The 19,444-nt window shown below is 36.6% G+C and overlaps 1 protein-coding gene across 1 annotated transcript in view; it reads right to left on the bottom strand.

Annotated features, from left to right (window-relative positions):
• LOC125234681 overlaps positions 1-15,463 on the bottom strand; it is a 140,875-nt gene extending 125,412 nt beyond the window's left edge. Inside the window, exon 1 of the mRNA XM_048141065.1 lies at positions 15,228-15,463. The gene's annotated coding sequence lies outside the window, so the exon portion shown is untranslated. The remainder of the gene's footprint in view (positions 1-15,227) is intronic.
• Between the last annotated feature and the right edge of the window lie 3,981 nt (positions 15,464-19,444).

Consider the following 19,444-nt stretch of genomic DNA (forward strand, 5'->3'; position numbering starts at 1 on the left):
TATAATTTTTTTGTTGTGGAAAAAAAAAGAATTTTGAAGGAAAATGTAAAAAAAAATACCGTTCCCCCCCCTTATCTCCGAAGTTTACCAACTAAAAATTATGAAAATTTTAGGAAACATTGGTTTTATGCTAAATATTACAGGAAAAATATAATCGTGTTTGTATCTTGGAAACTTTTTTTTTATTCACAAAAAACTTTTCATATTTTTACTTTCAAGTTACCCACCCTTGCGAATGTATATCGTACTTCAAATTAATACGAGATGTTATGTAAACCGTCTTCTTTCCAATAAAGTAAAAACTGTTTAAATCGGTTAACATTATAAAGAATTATCCCTGAAAAACCAACATAGTATACAGGTCGCGCAAATTAGTTAGCGAATTCACGAAGAGATGGCGCTATACACAATAATGCTCATTAGTACCTAAACTTTTGTCTTCTAGTCAAGTCATTAGAGTTATATGAAAACATGAGATTATTTTGACTAGGTAGTTTGAAAGAAAGTTTGTACGGGACCCTCGGTGGGCGAGTCCGACTCGCACTTGGCCGGTTTTTTATTTTTGCACTTTGTCGGCGTGATTCATATACATATTGGTATCAAATTTCAGCTTTCTAGTGCTAACGGTTACTGAGATTATCCGCGGACGGACGGACGGACGGACGGACGGACGGACGGACGGACGGACGGACGGACGGACGGACGGACGGACGGACGGACGGACGGACGGACGGACGGACGGACGGACAGACAGACAGACATGGCGAAACTATAAGGGTTCCTAGTTGACTACGGAACCCTAAAAATACCATGAAGCCAACTTAAGTATTTAACATAGCTAGCTTTGATCATAAATCCCTCGCAATTGTTTTAAACTAATAAATTGGCTTAAAATCAAAGTTTGCTTTTGGTTGTAATGCTTACTCCGAATATCTCTCTACAATAATCTACAACTTCCAAAAACTTTACATCTCTGTACCAAATGACGCCACACGCCAGGCAAAGGCCACATGCATACTGGATATCCCGGCTTACATCTATGGTAATTCTGTGCCAAAACGTCACTCAAAAACGTCCACGAATATTGAAGAGTAAGCTTTTTCGGAAAAGTGAAATCAGAATTTCAAACGTTTGAAATATTGGTTTTATTTAGTACGACCTATGCATCTTTTAGATGGATACAAGAGCGAAGGGAGGCCTAAGGAAAGATGGTATACTGTGTGAAGAATGATATAAGAAGGAAAGGTATTATTTAGTACGGAAATTACGACTGATGAAGAGTGGAAAAAGAAGATCTACTGCGCCGACCCCAAATAATGGGAAAATAGCAAGTGAATGATGAGTACGACCTATCTTTTGACGATATTTCATTAAAAAAGTAAACAACATTATATCAACAAGCAAAACATACTTTTATTGAACCCTTGTTGAACTTAGAAACAAAGAATTGATTCAGGCAAAACATCCTCATTTCAAATTGTGAGTTCGAGGAAAGCCAGTACTGTCAAACTGGTGCAAAATTTACAGACGTTTAGATGAACTATTTGAGTAATCGCTGGGCAAACTACAAAGTTTATGCTGAACCGAATGCAATCCAATGCTAAGAAAAGGTTTGCCATCGTGTATCATACGTCCCTCAAGAAACAAGAAAAACGTGCATGCCAACGCTGAAGATTTTCGTTTCGAACTTCAAGTTTTGTCCAAAATTAAATAAATACGAATAGTAGCTAAATAGCTATACTTAAGTTACTATCATTTTGTGAAATTATAAGCTGAAGTAGTAGGCAGAGTGCAGTGCTAAATAAAGCTGCCAACTACAGCTGCACGCATAGTGCCGGAGCCAGTCCGGCGGCGTGGGGCTAATCCCTTTAGTGGCTAACGAACTGTCCGTACCTGCAGCGTACGTTCACTGGCTTTTTAACCAGCATAACGGATACGGAATTATAGAGCGTTTAAATTTAATATGCTTTTTTGTATTAGTATTCCGTTATTTTAAAAATAAAATAGAAAGTTTACACTGTGTGCCCCTGCCCATAATTAGTATTTTATGCAACAGGCGTTTAAAGGAGGTCAAAAAAGACTAGTGGCGCGGCTAACAATTTGAGGCGAGGCCGAAAATTATTAATAAAGAAGCCACGAGTATTTTTTGACTCAGTTAAATACCGTTGCATAGTACAATACTTTTTCTACGACCATGCTCTTAGTTATTAATAGTTATCTAGAATAACTTTCGTAAAATTCACACTGATTCCTATATTTTGACGCAAAGGTTTGCGCTGTCAGCCCAGCTGCCCAAAGCCAACCCGCGCATGCGCGCAGTATCGTTTTAATAATGCGTTGCCATGGTTACAGAGCCAAACAATGCGTTTTCAATTGTTTCGTTACTGCGCGCATGCGCGGAAGCCGGCGGACGCTCGCTTTGGGGAATAGACTTTTATGTAGGGTTTTAAAGATCTATGCACGACCCTGTAAATGAAAAATTACAGTTCGGGAGTAGAAAAAAGATTTAAAAGACATATTATTAGAAATTATGCCATATATTACACAACAACGATGATGATGACGATGAACGACTGATGAAGTTACATGTTACGATTCGGGACACCAATCAAATACCGCGGCACTGTAATAAAACTCGCATACGTTGTTGCAGTGTGTCCCTTATTCTAAGATTCTACCGATTCTCATGTTAAAAAGTTACTTTTGTGGATACAAAAACGTAATTTTTGACACTGAAATAATCGATCCGTCTCTAGTTCCAATATTGATACGAGTATATAAATTAAAACAGACCGCTGGTGCGAGAGCAAAGAATTAAATTTTCTAGGTACCTAAGAGAAAATACTTAAATCTTAATATCAAAGGAGTAAAAGATAATATATAGCTAGATCTCCATCGGTAAGAAAGATATACTAATAGGTACAATCAGTCTCAACAGTAGGTAACGAATCAAAATAATTTCCACGTCGCTGGCAACGTCTACGGTTGATAATCGTTTAGTTCTTAGTCAAGTTTAGTACCAATTTCAACTAATTAAAAGATGTAGACCTGAATTTTCATCTAAGTTCAGATATTATTGTTTCCCAATACAAACTTATACCTTACTTCCACTTTTAAAGGTTTTTGGAAACAAAAACTGCACACATCAAAAATGTTGGTGCTTCTACTTTCTAAACCCCTCCATCGGACCTAAATACAGTAAATATTATACCAGTCTTGTCAAAGGAAATATCTCGTACATGCACAGCCGTAATTTTAGACCTACAGATACGATATTTCGTCCGCTACTGTTGATACTGACGGTACACAACTGGCTTCATTAATTATTATTTTTGGTACGTGTACATTTGTACAATGTACATCGATGCTCAACATTCTCCCAGGAAATAAAAAATATTTTCTGATAACGTAACGAAATTTTCTTTATTCGTTATTCCTCTTGGGCTAGAGCCTTTTCAAAAGTAAAATATAAAAACAACACAAAAATAGGGTGTTTCTTAATATTTTACAGTTTTCTAAATTCTATTAATTTGATATTAGTTTTTATAAAAACATGATGTTAAAATTGGAAAGAATGTTAGAAGTGGAAGACGTGGGTGAACTTTTCTCGGCCAAATCGTGAAAATATTCCAAAAACTCCAAGTCAAAAGTACCCGACACTAAGGAGAATGTAAGAGTCATGAAATCCATATGCCTTGAAACCTTCGCAACGCTCAAGATCCACATTCTAAACAACTTCCTATGATCGGAGTTCAATATTGGAATCTTTGACTTCCTCGGATATCAACATTGATTTATTGTTGTTTATTGTGATATAGTTGTTTTTTTGTTAAATTAATGTTTTATGGTATGATCAAAGTTGGTCGAAATAAAAATAATTTAATTTAATTGGCACGTGCGGTTAAACAACAATATCGCCCCTTGTAAAACAAAAAACTATACCTAGTTATGTACACTAGTGAATTATAAATACCATCGTAAACTTAATAGTAACATCAAAACATTTCACCGTTTGATAGACACTAAAGGAGTGCTCGTAGCAATTCCGGAGCTCATCAAAACAATGGGTAAGAAAATAGCCCTTAGAGAAATAATAGTGCCGGTATTTCGGCCATTATATTCAAATTAGGTATTAAAGGTATTAATGCTCGTTTGTTTTACCGAAGGCTCCCGTTACTGTTATTCAGATTTTAAAATCCATTGCGATTTTGATATTGATATCGCTCGAATCTATTAGACCTTGAAACAAATAAATATCGAGGGACAACTTACACAGATCAATCTAGCCCAAAACTAAGCAAAGCTTGTATTATGGGTGCTAGGCGACGATATGACATACTTATATATCCACACAGAAAACATCCACGACATAGGAACCAATATATTTATCAATCACACAAATAAATTCGCTCAAAGGTTGACTGGAAGAGATCCCTTATAGGGATAAGTTCGCCTTTGTACACCATAACTATACTGTATTTCTATGTCCTAACTTGTCTTATGTACAATATATATATGTTTACACTTTATATGTATACATATGTATATATATATATATATATATATATATACATAAATTCGGGATGCGCACCAGGCCAGGAGGGCGATGTTTGAATCTCGCATACGGGATTTTGTCACTAAAATACAGGTTGAAAACAGTGACTTACTATTTTCAGTGACAATTTTCTGAATTCAAACGCGTGAGACTCAAAAATCGGCCCGCAGATCGGTCGTCAAAAAATGCAATTCTAATCGTAATATAAACCCGATTAAGTCCGCCATATAAAAGTATATCGTGATCGTAATATACATAATAATATACCTACGTATTTTCTATCAAGTGTGCTTTGTTTTGTGTGTATAATTAGAAATATTTGGTTTAAGGCTCCGTGAGTGCACTCATGTCTGTTGGTAGGTATATCCATAAGACTTGAAACATGTGCCAACCGCGATAAAATAACGTGAGTAGGTACCTACATGAAAATGTTCAATATGTCTCACGAAACTTTAACGTGTATAAAAATATATTCAATCAAAATTGAGATTTTATTTTTCTTATCGACCCCTTAAGTTGTAGGACTATACAGAAGGTTTTCATTGGCTGTATAGGATTAACTTGAATCCCTCTTGCGTCATAATCATAAACGTATATTTAAATGTGTAATAATTCATTTATTTATTATTTTTTTTTTTTTTTATTATAAATAGGCTTACTCTTGACCACAGACTAGCCAAAGGCAAAGACGTGGCCTACGGTGGAGTGAGCTCGCCCAGAAGATGCCTGTTCACTCTTGATTTGAAGGTTGCCGGGTTATATGAGCTCGGAATATAGCCGCCGGCAAGGAATTCCACTCCTTGGCAGTGCGCATAAGAAAAGAAGAAGCAAAGCGCTTCGTGCGGATTCGTGGAATATCCACCAAGTAAGGATGGAGACCGGCCGTGCGTCTAAGAGTCCGATGGTAGAATGGGGACGGTGGAATAAGTTCGTGTAGCTCTTGAGCACACTCCCCGAAGTGCAACCTGTAAAACACCGACAGACTAGCGACTTTCCGCCGATGGGCCAAAGACTGTAGCTTGGCCGATAAGAATTTATATACTTACCTAGTACAAGAATAATGAATTATTACGATTGACAGACACATTTATCGTCACGCAGCAGACGTCTATGGAACTTCCCATACTATAAAATTTTACGAACGCTTTAACGGTGATAGACGGTTTGATGCAACTGGCCATTATTCTAGAAATAATTTTAATGACACACACAACACAACAAACATGTGATCTGAGGCTTTCTCATTTACTGGCCAATGTGTGTGTTTTTGTCTGTTCGACAGAGCCAGAAAGCGGTAACTTCGTTTAGCGCAGCGGCCTGATATTTCACGCTTTTCGACTGGGGGACAGAAAACAGTCTTTATTTGCAGAATACTTATATCTGTTCACAGGTAATTAAACCATAAAAAAACTTTCGCGTTTTATCCGATAATGTTTTACCGCCATTTTCCACAGTTAAACTACAAAAAAAAACATATTCAGGAGCGTAAACCGCCGCAATCGAGTGACGGGATTTAGTTATTCGTTATGTAATAAATTTGCTTAAGTGAGAAGAGTTTATTGTCGAGTGATGCGTGAATATTCATCGTGTTTTAATCAAATCGCGGACAGTAAGCGGCAGAAATAAATGCTGTCCGGTTTTCACTCTAATTATTTAATCTGTGGCGGCCGTGGGTGATTGTATTACCTATATGCAAAGTTACTGGTGGGAAATCTGTACCTACCTGGTCATGATATAGGTCAATGAGATTATTCTGTTGAAGTTGACTATACATACGTATATTTATATATGTACATAGTAGTTTTAACCTAGCTCGGGGGTGACAGCTTCCAGTAATTATTGATTATCTTTGTCGAACATTACATCCCCCTACCCCTACTAGTCTAATCAATGGAAGACCTCTCATATCAAGCTGCGTCGTATTATTTTCCTTACGTGGACGTCAACAAAAAATAAAAATTAGTATTTACGAAAAGCGTAAATATAGAACCCAATGCCCAAACATTTCTGAGCTCAACTAATAGGGTGGAAAGTGGGTAACCATGTAACAGCAGGGAGTTGCAGGCGTCCACAAACTACGCTGGCAATGAAGCAGCTTCTTTGCTTGCTTTGGCGGTAAAGAGCATAAAAAATCGGAGAAACTTCTAAATCCTGATTAACACAATCCTAGAAAGGTACCTATCGTAAAAAAGTGTATATGATATACGGAAAGTTATAGTTTTAGGCCATAATTTTTTTTTAAATTTTTGACGTTTTAACATGACAATTGTTTTAACGTTAACATTATCATTGTCATTAAGTATATGGAGAATGTGGCCAGCGCCTCCAAACAGTTACTTACTCATGTCAGAGGCTCAGTTCGAGTATCAACGTCACATTACTATCAAATACACCTAATTTTCTCAGAAATTACCTTTACAGTACACGTGTTTCAACTTAATCAATGTTAAAAACAGCCAACATTAACAAAGCGTTAATTACTCATACCTACTCGTAGGACTAAACTCCAGAAGCCGGCCAAAGCTCAAGGCTGACAGCCTTTTGTTCGTGAAGTAAAACAAACTTGATCTTTATTAATAGGGCTCATTTATCTCTGCAATTTAACGTGCCCACTTAAACGTTTTTATTAAAAATATTCGATTATATGTACTTTCAAATTTACTCAAAACTCTCATTACTCGAGAGAGTATTTTATCTACATATTTTTAAATTATAGTAAAAATGGAAAAATTCACAGTATTCACACCTCCGGCAGGAGTCGAACCTGCCACCTTCTGCATTGCTGATGCATTAGAGATTAGAGCCTTTAATTTAAAAATTATACACGATTAAATAAAAATTACTATTCAAACTTTGCATAGTGACTTTTGAGGTCATAATGAAAACTTTTATTATGGAACCAAAGCCAAAATAAATAAATAAATTGGCGGTTCCAGACATTCCCGACTGTGATGCCGGTCATTTCTATGGAACTGCCAAAATTTTTTTCGCGATTTCGGCATTGGTCCGATAAGAAAAGTTTCATTATGACCTCAAAAGTCACTATGCAAAGTTTGAATGGTCCTTTTTATTTCACCCTGTTACCGCTCGAAGACTACTTAGAGTTGTGCCTGCTCGTTCACTGAAAAGATCGCTCCCAACTAGTACGATCTCCGAAGTGTAAAAGTTCGTTCTTTTAGTACATTTAGGACAGTAGTACACCGAGAGGGCGAGAGACAAATTGTGCATATGGCGTACAGTACAGTAACGCTCGCTCGTACTTACTAGCCGAGAGCAGGCCCCGTAGCCGAATGGCATTTCTCCGACGCCAAACGAAAGCGATACGCCGCTGGCTCTGTCGCGCCAATACGCAAGCGCGATAGAGATAGATATCTACTAGCGCTTCGTTTCGTGAGCGTTTCGTGAGCGATTGTGCCATTCGGCTAGCCACCCTGATCGGCCGTTTTCGCGCGCTCTCGGTCCGAGTCAGTCGGTTCTAGTTCGGTTGCGGTCGAATCACACGGATCGCTTTGCTGTCATTGTCACTCCTCTGCTCTTCGCTCCTTTCGCTCCCATTCTATTGCGCGTGTGTGAGTGTACTAATTAATGTACTAGACTTACTAGAGAGCAGAATCATTTGGGAGTAGTTCGGTCTAGTACAGTGCAGGGAATCGTGTCTTTTGTACTAGTAGTACATGTCCTACACAAGCCTATCGAAGACGTTTCTGAATGATAAAAAATAACGCCTTAATTGCATAATATTGTTTTATTCAGTTTTCTTTTTTATAATTTTTAAATTCCTTTTATCGAAAAAAAATATTTAAGTCTTTAAATTTCTAGAAATTTGTTTTATGCTCTGACACCTCAAAGTTTTCAGCTTTCACGAAGTTAAAATAATTTATAGTCGGCTGCAATAATGCAAAAAGCGACTGCATGAAGTGTAGTTTTGCATTCAATTTGTTCCCGTAATAATCGCAGTTAGGAACTTTAAACAGGGTACAAATCGGAAGTAGAATATTCCAGAAGTGGTATTCAGAATTGCTTAAAGTTTTTAAACGCTAATACAGTCGTTTTTAAACGAGGAAGCTTCTCATAAATTCCTTAATTCTTTAAGAGCATCCAAAGACATATGTAACTCCGTATAGACGGATAAAGTCTAAGAAAAAAACGTACCTCAAAGCCCTAGAGAAAAAGGTACGGTGGCCTAGATGGCGTTAAACCTTTGCGGAACGCTCGGCTAGATGGCGCTAATATTAATATTTGACATTTTAACACATATCAAGCTAACAGTATGGGCCAAATTGTCAAAACTAAAGTTCAAAAGTTTTTAGCTTGTGTCGAGAGATGGCCTCTATGCACTATGATTACACATTTTACTTTGACAGTAACTCTCTATAATACTCGATCCTCTTTGATAGCATTAAATATTGTAAGTTAATTTTATAGTAAATATTTATACCTATTAACACTTAGGTAAATAACAAAATAACAATCCAGAGATGTCTTGGCTGGCGCCATTCATACGCCGACGTCATTATCGTAGATACTATAATTTTCATTGTTAGGTTACTATACATTTTATTCAAACATAAACTGAAAAGTCATGTCGGGTGATACCAATACCTATTTGGCATCGTGCGTAGCAGAGTGACCCCGATTGTCATAAATACACGTCATCTTATGGGCATGCCCAATATTAATGCTAGCGACGGCCCTTGAAACTAATTTGACACCATACCATTTAATACGAAAAAGCTGACAAAATGAGGGCAGCCACGAGTCGTGCACTCGCTTCGCGATTTCGCGGTTTCCATTTAATACGCTTTGTAATATAACTAGCTGCAAAATACAATATGGAATGGTACCTAAACATAAAGCCTTTCCACATGGGTCCAACACATTCAACGTTTTATCGCACCTTTGTAGATAGGATCGCGACCCTGCGTGACCATGCATTTTATAACTGAGCTTTGCGCAGGTGCAATATACGCGTGACAGTTATAGAATCGCTTTCACGCTAGTATTAGGACACAGTAAGGAAAGTAAGAACACATTTTATAGCACATAGGTATGATGTTGCAATATGATATTAAATAAATATTAAAACTTTCGCTACCAAGAACCCGACTGTCGGGCACACCGCTCGTAGAAGCGTAGCCGATTACATGAAACCCGTATGTAGCGAAAATGTCGTAGCGCCGCGTAGAGCCCGGTTTCGAAAGTGTTAAATATATAGGACATTCTTACACAGATTGACTGAGGCCTACGGTAAGCTCAAGAAGGCTTGTGTTGTGGGTACTCAGGCAACGATATCCATACTAATATAATAAATGGGAAAGTGTGTGTGTGTTTGTTTGTCCGTCTTTCACGGCAAAACGGAGCGACGAATTGACGTGATTTTTTAAGTGGAGATAGTTGAAGGTATGGAGAGTGACATAGGTTACTTTTTGTCTCTTTCTAACGCGTGCGAAGCCGCGGGCAAAAGCTAGTAATATACAAAATACTTATATACATAGAAAACATCCATGACTCAGGAACAAATATCTGTGCTCATCACACAAATAAATGCCCTTGCCTTATAACGACCGGTCTGGCTCAGTCGGTACTGTCGGTAGTGACCCTGCCTGCTGAGCCGCGGTCCTGGGTTCGAATCCCGGTAAGGGAAACTAAAACTATGATCAAAACGCTATAACATAAGAGGAATTAAAATATAGTACACGTAACATATATCATTTGAAAAGACAATATACGCGGCTACTGATGCCGTACGGCATTTTCCTCAGACCGAACATGAAGAATTTGCCCATTTTTAGATACTATATTTTTGGGTACTCGAAATTAGTACATATTAGATATAAAAATGAAAATGAAAAAAATGAAAATGAAATATTTATTTTTCAAGTAGGCATATTACAATGCGCATATGAACGTCAAATAAAGCTACGCCGGCTTCAAGAAGCTTCGGCAGATTTCAGTATAATCCAAATTGCTACAATATATGTGGTTATAGTGATAACTGGTACCCTTAGGTATTTAATTCATCAAATCTGTTTAGTTTTCCAATAATTGTAACCTTAGAGAGCGAAATACTAAGCACAGGAAAAGCGATGCCGTATGGCACCGCTAGCCGTTAATGGGTTAAACTAAAAATAGGTACCGATATAAATTCGTGCGGTCTGAAAACTCGCCTTGTATTGTTTCTACTTTTCAAAGCTTTAAATTTAACTTTGGTGTGAACTTTCTGTAACAAAAGGGACGTCGTTTGTTCTTCATTCTGATTATGACCCAGACCGTCAGCAATAAAACGAGATTTACCAAAATAAATTGAATTTCCGAATTTAGATTCAATTTATTTTCGACGTGAGGATCTACCGAAGCAACACCTTGTATGGGCGAGAAATCACTCGTATTTTACGATAAAGTCGTAAGTATATTATTGATAGACTTTCTTATAGGTATATGCCCTATTTATCTTAAAATCTCTCAAAGGGTATATTATCTTTGAAGATAGGGCTTTGTCTTTAAGGTAAGTACCTAAGTAGATTTCTTGTACTATTAACAAATGTTAATAAATAAATATTTTATAGGATAGGTTTCACTTGAGTTTAAATTTTATAGATATAATTTATGTACTTGTATCGCGGGTTCGAACCCCGGCTGGCGCCAATGAGGTTTTCACTTATGTGCGAAATGTCATTTAATATTTGCCAGTCGCTTTTCGGTGAAGGAAAACATCGTGAGGAAACCGAACTAATTCCAATAAGGTCTAGTTACCCTTCGGGTTGGAAGGTCAGATGGCAGTCGCTTTAGTAAAACTAGTGCCTATGCAAAATCTTGGATTAGTTGTCAAAGCGGACCCCAGGTTCCCATGAGCCGTGGAAAATGCCGGGATAACGCAAGAAGGATGATGATAATTTATGTACTTGTGATTTTATGTTGATCTTATAATTTAAATTTTGAAAAAAATTCTGTTACAAAGAAAAAACATATTTGAGATGATGGAATTCATCGATCAGTCATTTGTTTCGTTTCAAATATGGAACGTTTTAAAAGACACCAGACAGTTAATTACAAAGTATTTCATACAAGATCTATCTAGTGGGATAATTTTTTTTTTAAGTTGTCCATCCCACTTTTTGTAACATAGGTATTTTTTACGCAATTCATACTCAGAATCGCGAGGTTTTCGATCCTGATAGGAGCAAAAAATGTCCCAAGATTTCCATACATTTTTCAAACCTTCCATTCCGTTACCGCCATACAGAATGTATGAAAAAATGATAATGGGATGGGAAAAACCTTGGGACAATTTTTTTTTTCTCTCCTATTAGGATTGAAAGAGCTCACGATTCTTAGAGGAAACCACGTAAAAAATTCCAAATCCAAAAAAAAATGTCGGGTGGACCACTTTGACAAAAATGAGAATAAATATTTTCCTTCCTATTCCTATGGAAACGTACGAACGTGTCATGCTATTACAAGACGTACTGTAGCTGTTTTTACTACCATGATAAATACGAACGTTTCAGGAAAAATACGAACGAAAATATTTTCGCACCATATCTGTACGTCTTACCTGAATTTAGGCTGTATAATGACGACCGGTCTGGCTCAGTCGGTAGTTACCTTGCCTGCTAAGCCGCGGTCCTGGGTTCGAATCCCGGTAAGGGCATTTATTTGTGTGATGAACACAGATATTTATTCCTGAGTCATGGATGTTTTCTATGTATTTAAGTATGTATTTATCTATTTAAGTGTGTATATCGTCGCTTAGCACCCATAGTATAGTTGAAGCAAACATACTACGCTTTGCTTAGTTTGGGGAGAGCTTTCGAAGTTGATCCGGTGTATTTCCATTGTGTCCTCCGCGGTCGAATATTTATTTATTATTTATTTATTTATATGTACCATATTGTAGAAAACTTATTATATGGATGTACGTAGATAAAGTTACGTAGGTATGCAGCTGTACATAATTAGACAACGGCTCTCCATATGCACCAGTGACATAAATAACTATTATTTGATTAACGTTTTTAGGTAGGTATAGAGTGAAAAATATTTCGATAACAAGAACCCTTCTTAAGCCTTAGAATACGAGAAAACATTCTTGGTTTCATGACAATCCTCACTTTTACTTGCATAGAGCTAGAACGTATTTGTAAGCAAAAGACGCCAGCCATTCCTTAGCAATTCGTATTTGGGAAGAAGAGCAAATCGATCCTTGCAAATACATGGTAAACTGAGAACTAAAGAATGAAATCGCTCCCAAAGCTTAGCGATAAATACAAAACGTCAAGATGTTCGTGGATATAATGTGATCTTTCTTTTTTAAGTTTTTTCTTTCGTCGCCGATAAATGAGACAGGGTTCTATAGTGGCCTACAGAATTGGTTGACTGTACATCATTTGCTTAGTTTGCCGCTAGTTTTATCTGTGTAAGATGTTCCCTAATATTTGACAATCACAAATACTGACTTAAATTAATCAATTTTAGCCCAAACACCATTTAAAAACGTCAAATTTGGTAGAAAAATTAAAATACCCGCGTATTTACCCGCGGGTAGGTAAATATCGGGTATTTACCCGGTAAATACCCACCGTCGGGTATTTACCTGGGTAGTTACCCATCTCTAACTGTACATCATTTGCTTTGCCGCTAGTTTGATCTGTGTAAGATGTTCCCTAATAGGTATAATCATTATACCCATGCAGAATCAAATCGTCATTGAGCAAAGGAGCAAAACGGACTGATGGATAAAGAGGCAGTTTTAGCGAAACTGCATGTGAAGAATAGGCTTAAGCTTATTCTTCACATGCAGATCGTGTACTTGTTTGCCACCGACGTATTATAAAAATACGACGTATGACAAAAGTCCCGTGTGAAGCCTATGAATTATAATCCTGATGTAGATTATTTCTTATTTGAGCAGCTGAGCAAATTAGATTTTGTGTAAGTCTGGCTTACACAAAGTACCAGTTTTTCGGACTCACTATACGCTATTGACAACAATAGTTCTTAAATACATTGTGTGAGTACTTATTTTATCGCATGTGACGTGCCTGGCCATCATATTCCTTTCTTGTAACGTTAAGTGAAACGAAATTAGCGAAGCGAAAATGCCGCCCAAACTCGTAATCCAAATACAGGTAACAAAAACCCCCGTGAATATATTTCGTAATTTGCCATTACTACCATCATACCCGCCATCACACATCGGACTGACGTATAGCCCCTAAACAGCGCCCCCAACAACGACACCCTAAAAACAGGCATTAAAGCACCCGCGTTTTATTTCCCAACAAAAACAACGCTTTGAAAGATGACGGTACCAACATACGTCTCCATTGTAGGAACCAGCGGTACCCGCATATTTTATAAAAATGCTCTCTCGTAAACGTTTGTCGAAAAGGTTCCTTTTCATTTAAAAAAATCAAAAAACCGGCAAAGAGCGTGCCGGTCCACGCGCAGTGTAGAGTTCTGTTAGTTTCCCGTATTTTTTCCAAAAACTGTACAACCTATCAAGATCAAAATAATTTTCCTGGAAAATCTGTATAAAGTTTTACTTTTGCTGTTATTTTCATATTTTTTAAAGTTATGTTTGAAAAGTTAGAGGGTGACACATTTTTTTCTACTTTTGGAGCGATTATTTCCGAAAATATTATCAATATCAAAAAATGATTTTCGTAAACCCCTATTCATTTTTAAATACCTATCCAAAATTATATCACACGTTAGGGTTTAAATTAAAAAAAACTTTCCCCACTTTACGTGTAGGGGGTAACTATAAGGGTTCCTAGTTGACTACAGAACCCTAAAAATAAGCGCGGAACGAAAACGACCTTCACGTTATGAGAGTCCCCGCGGAGCGACATGGACCGTTGATGCGACCCGCAACTAAACTTTTCAGCATCGGTGTAAATGGGGATAATTAATGGAATCATCAAAGTTTGCATCAATTTCATTTGAAAAAAAAAGCGTTTATTTCAACTGAAGAAGGATATATTAAACATTGCCATAATTGTCTAATCGAATTTCTTTAAAAATATAGTAAGCTAATTTTCGTTCATTTTACGAAATTAATAAATATTATTATTATGATACCTTCTTTTCCGAACTGATTTCAATCCTTATCGTCTTAATAATATACCTACTAGGTATATTATTATAATTTCCGAACTGATTTCAATCCTTATCGTCTTAATAATATACCTACTAGGTATTTATTATAATATACCTACTAGGTATATTATTAATCATTACATTAATCATTACATTTTGGAAAGTGTCATAATTTAACATTTTACATAATATGGTTTTTCTAATCCGTGTTTTGACAAAAACACTATAATTTTTACGGTTATATTTTTTGTACGGTTTGCATACAATATCAAATTAAAACTAGAACAGTAATAATACCCTAATTATTATATTAGTTTATTTAAAAGTTAAATTATGTACATTTTATTTAAAGTTGTATTGTGGATTCAAGTTTAGTGTGTTGTCCATTGTATTCACCAACTTCCCCTTAATTTTATTATAAATACCTATCTTACACCAACGCTTAAATTATTTAAAATATCTACAAATAAGTTTTTAAGTATTATAACATGGCAAATATAAGGCAGCATGTGTAATTAGTTTAATTACTGCTTTCACAAAAAGTAAAAAACTATAATTACTAAGTTCTCACCATAATTGGATCCAAGCTCCGAGCCGAGCGAGTCATATTTCCCGCCGTAATTTAGTTTCAAACGTTCACCAACCAATTCCACTACAACTATACAACACCACTCACTATCATCAGAATATTCGCAAATAATGTTATACGTACTTTCCGTGGTGTATAGGACGTGTCCACTCAATTGTAAAATGTTTATTACGACAGTAAATGTGAACGATGTTCCACATCAGAGAATTTTTGCGTGGAGTCAGTACCCTCCCTTTCCGTAGACTGAAAGGCCGCCCGCCTAAGCGCCCGAGCGTCGCCGAAGGCCTCCGAACACCCCCGAGTGGCTACGATTCATGAAATCCACTCCATGAAGTGGTAAATTTTTAGGAATAGGCCGCCTCGTACTCGAGTATGGCGACGGATGCCGAGTTTGGGAGTTTGTTTAACACTTTCACGTGATAACCTAGGGGATTTCGAACAGATTCTTTGTTAAGGCAACACAAACACTTTGCGAAAGTTTGTGATGAACATTTGCGAAGTCACTGAAGCTTTACAAGAGCTTATAAGATGTTTGACGTACAAGTCCACTTGTACCTACTCTCTTTAGGATTTTTAGAAACCAGTAATCTTTATTTAGGTAGTTTTAAGTTTCGGCCTCGAAAAATAAAAATTAGATTAAATTATGAAACTATCAAACAAGCAACAGTAAAATAATGTAATACCTATCAGACCTACTTATCTATGAAAGTACAATTACATCTACCTACTCGTCAAACTTTTGCGAATCATTACTGAGTCTACTTGTGTGATAGAATATAACGAGATAGGTGTATCAAATTGTTGCCATGCCGACATAGCCCACGTTGATTTGATTCCCAATTGAAATAGGTAAGTACGGTACAGCTCAAAGCTGAGTTTAAACCAGCAAGTTATTGCTACAAGTTTTGAGACGCAACTATAGATAAGAGTGAGTAGCAACTATCTGCATTTTTTCTTGCATACATTTCTGTTTGAAAACTTGCAGCAATAACTTGCACGTCTAAACTCAGTAGGGCGTTAAACAAAGATGACTTCATCATATAAAGGGTAATCGTATTGGAGTTTACTTATGTATAAAATGAGGAGATATGTAGTTAACGCTACTGTTGTATAAATATTAAGTTAGGTACCTTTTTTTTTTCAAAACTTCTGCACCGATCCTCAAATATAAATTCGAGCATAATTTATACAAGAGGTATACTCTGTCAAACAAGTCTGTCAGTAAATAAGCACAAAGAAAACTATATGCATCCTTTTCTTTAGGGTGTTAGAGAAAAGGATACCTATAGTTTTCTTTGTTCTTATTTACTGACAGACTTGTTTGACAGAGTATAGTTTATAATTTGTACCTACGAGTACTTACTTATACAACGTCGCATCAAAACAAATGGCAGCACTGTTAGAAACGCAATCCGCACAAGTTCGCGTCTGAAATTAGCAACTGGACGGGACGGGACTATTCATAATCGGATTTGGAAAGTTGCGGGCGCGGACAGTTGACATAAACTGACGACTGAAGTTGGGAAACGGGACACCGCGTGTTCTGTGTTGAGGGTAGGGACGCTATGCGATACAAATTTCAAATAGGTTTGCAGCTACGAATAACAGCTAGGGATATACTCATCTCATACCTACTTAGATTACTTAGGAATAGGATGCCTGTAAGATACGTAAGTACAAGTACAGGACGTACGTACGTCACATTTGTACGTTATAGTCAAGTTACATTTGTACGTTATATAGTTGGGATAAGGGACCGACAAAGCTCATATAAAAAAGCGTACCCCTGAAATGTATGGGCTTTTGAGGCTAAAAACTAGATGGCGCTGTTTCGCAGCCTGGAAGTGACCAAAATCATATTTTCCCCAAATATTTTTCCGTGTTTTTATTTTTTAGAAGAACAAATGACATATTTCTTTATGTTAATGTCATGTCAATATACATTTAAAAGAAAATTTAGGCATCATCCATGTAGTTAATGACAGTATTTAATAAGTGGCGCTAAAAAATCGAAAAAATCCTATATAAATTATCCTTGGTTATAGGTATATTTCCATTATGTTCTGAATTAATTACAACTTGATCTATGGCATCAACCTTGTACGGTCACAGACTTTAATTGTTGATCCACTTCTAGCTCATTTTATACTGGAACGTCATAGCTTAACTATGGTGATCAGTATAAAATAAGCTAGAAGTGGATCAACAATTAAAGTCCGTGACCGTACAATGTCGATTGGAGAGATCCTACATTTAATCATATTTACAAGAATATACCTAGTACTCAATATAGTATAGTCCGGCGATAGATACAATGATTAGAAAACGTACATAAATTGATTACAAATACAGCTGCTTGCCTAATAAAAAAACAGAGAAGATTTTGCGGTTAGTAAACTTTTGCCAGCCCTGACCCACAAGCAATAATTGAAAACGGTAGCAAAGGATTAAAACGCGCACTATGGTTACAAATCTTCGCTGGTCTCAGGTCTTCGTATTGATGGTGAAATAATAAGCGGACTGTAGTTTGGTGCTGGTTTTAATCCAAATTGTGAAAAGACAAAGAAAAGTGGTACAGTGAATGTCGTTGGAGGCGGAATAACCGTAAGTTTTTTAAAAAGCTCTAAAAGCTGTCAGATTTGAATGTGAATATTGCCAATTGTAAATAGTGATTTCAAGTATGATTTTATACACTCCAATGAATATTTTAGTTAAAAAATATGCAAGTAGTATTAATGAATAATAGAATTATAAATGAACATTAAATAAAAATTGAATAAATTAAAACTGATGATTTGCAATGCGTAATGTCAACTTGAATACAATATTGAATATTTTAATGAAAGAATATACAAATTGAAATGTCAAAAGTTGCATGATAATGAATTAGAATTAAAATGAATGATTATTATTAAATTTATAAAATTGAAAATTGATTTTTAATAACAAAAATAATTAACTTAGTCTAACGAATACAGGATCAAAAATCAGGGTGATTTTTGAACGGTTTCGTAACATGCTCCCGCCTTGAAGTCTATGACTTCAACTGTATGCCGAGGGGGAGGGAAGATGATGGTGCAGGCCGTGAGATACCGTCGCTGCCATGGATGCCTTCCAAGTTGTCCTGCAGATGAGTGCCACGAACTGGTGATGTCTTGAAGGCTGCAATCTGTGCATATGAAACGAAATGTGTGGATCGCCCATCAGGAAGTGGAAAGGGAGGAAAGGACTTTAGGGACTGAAATTAAATTTATGTATGTGCATAAAATGTGTGAAAAATGTGTAAATGAATAGGAATATCCTCTAGCGCTTCACGCTCCCTTGTTAAGTTACATAACAAGAGCTGTACCGTTTTCATGTTCAACAAAGGCCCTGCATGCAAGAAAGTGAGACGGTAATACTTGAATATCAAGATGTGCACATGACAATAATGATGATGATTGAAACTGAGCAACTCTGAATTATCAATGACGTGACCGTACATGGAGTTGATCGGTGCTCCCGCCACACGATCGGGATTGCATCTGTGAATTATATAGCCATCTGTCGGCGGCTCATTCAACGTGATGGATGTTGTGGCTTGCTGATCATGAGCAGCTTTCGGACACTGACATTGTATCGTACAACTGTCTCTCGGAACATTTGAATCTAATTCCCTAACCATAAACTGAATATTTGTATTTGAGGGAGTTTTATGTGCGGATATGGATACTTGTGTGTTTATCGTGCTATCTAACATATTTTTGATAGCCTGAGTGGACACTTTCACTGTTGAATTAAGTTTTGAATACTTATGAATTAGCACTCGTGCATTCGACATGCTAGCGAAGTAAATGTCTTCGAAGAGTGCCCGCTCATCCTCTATATACTCTCCGCTTGTGCATTCTGACAATATGCCTATGTCTAGCAGCAAATTCTCGAAATCATTGTACAAAGGCCCTATTTTGTCAAATCGCAGCTGCAGCTCTGCAAGCTGTAACTCGTTTACTTGCGGTTCAGCAGCTAGTTGCGACACAAAATTGTGAAAAACAGTAAGTTTACCTTTAATAAGTCCAACCTTGTAATTAAGTTTATGAAAATCATGTTCCGATGACATTGTGGCATAATAAAATGCTAAAAAATGAGCCTATAAATATTGGTACAAATTATGACCTTAAATAAAAACTTTGCTCTTAAAAAATCTCCAGGCGCTAAAACTA

This window comes from Leguminivora glycinivorella, chromosome 1 (genome assembly GCF_023078275.1).
Source record: "Leguminivora glycinivorella isolate SPB_JAAS2020 chromosome 1, LegGlyc_1.1, whole genome shotgun sequence".
Classification (NCBI taxonomy): Eukaryota; Metazoa; Arthropoda; class Insecta; order Lepidoptera; family Tortricidae; genus Leguminivora; species Leguminivora glycinivorella.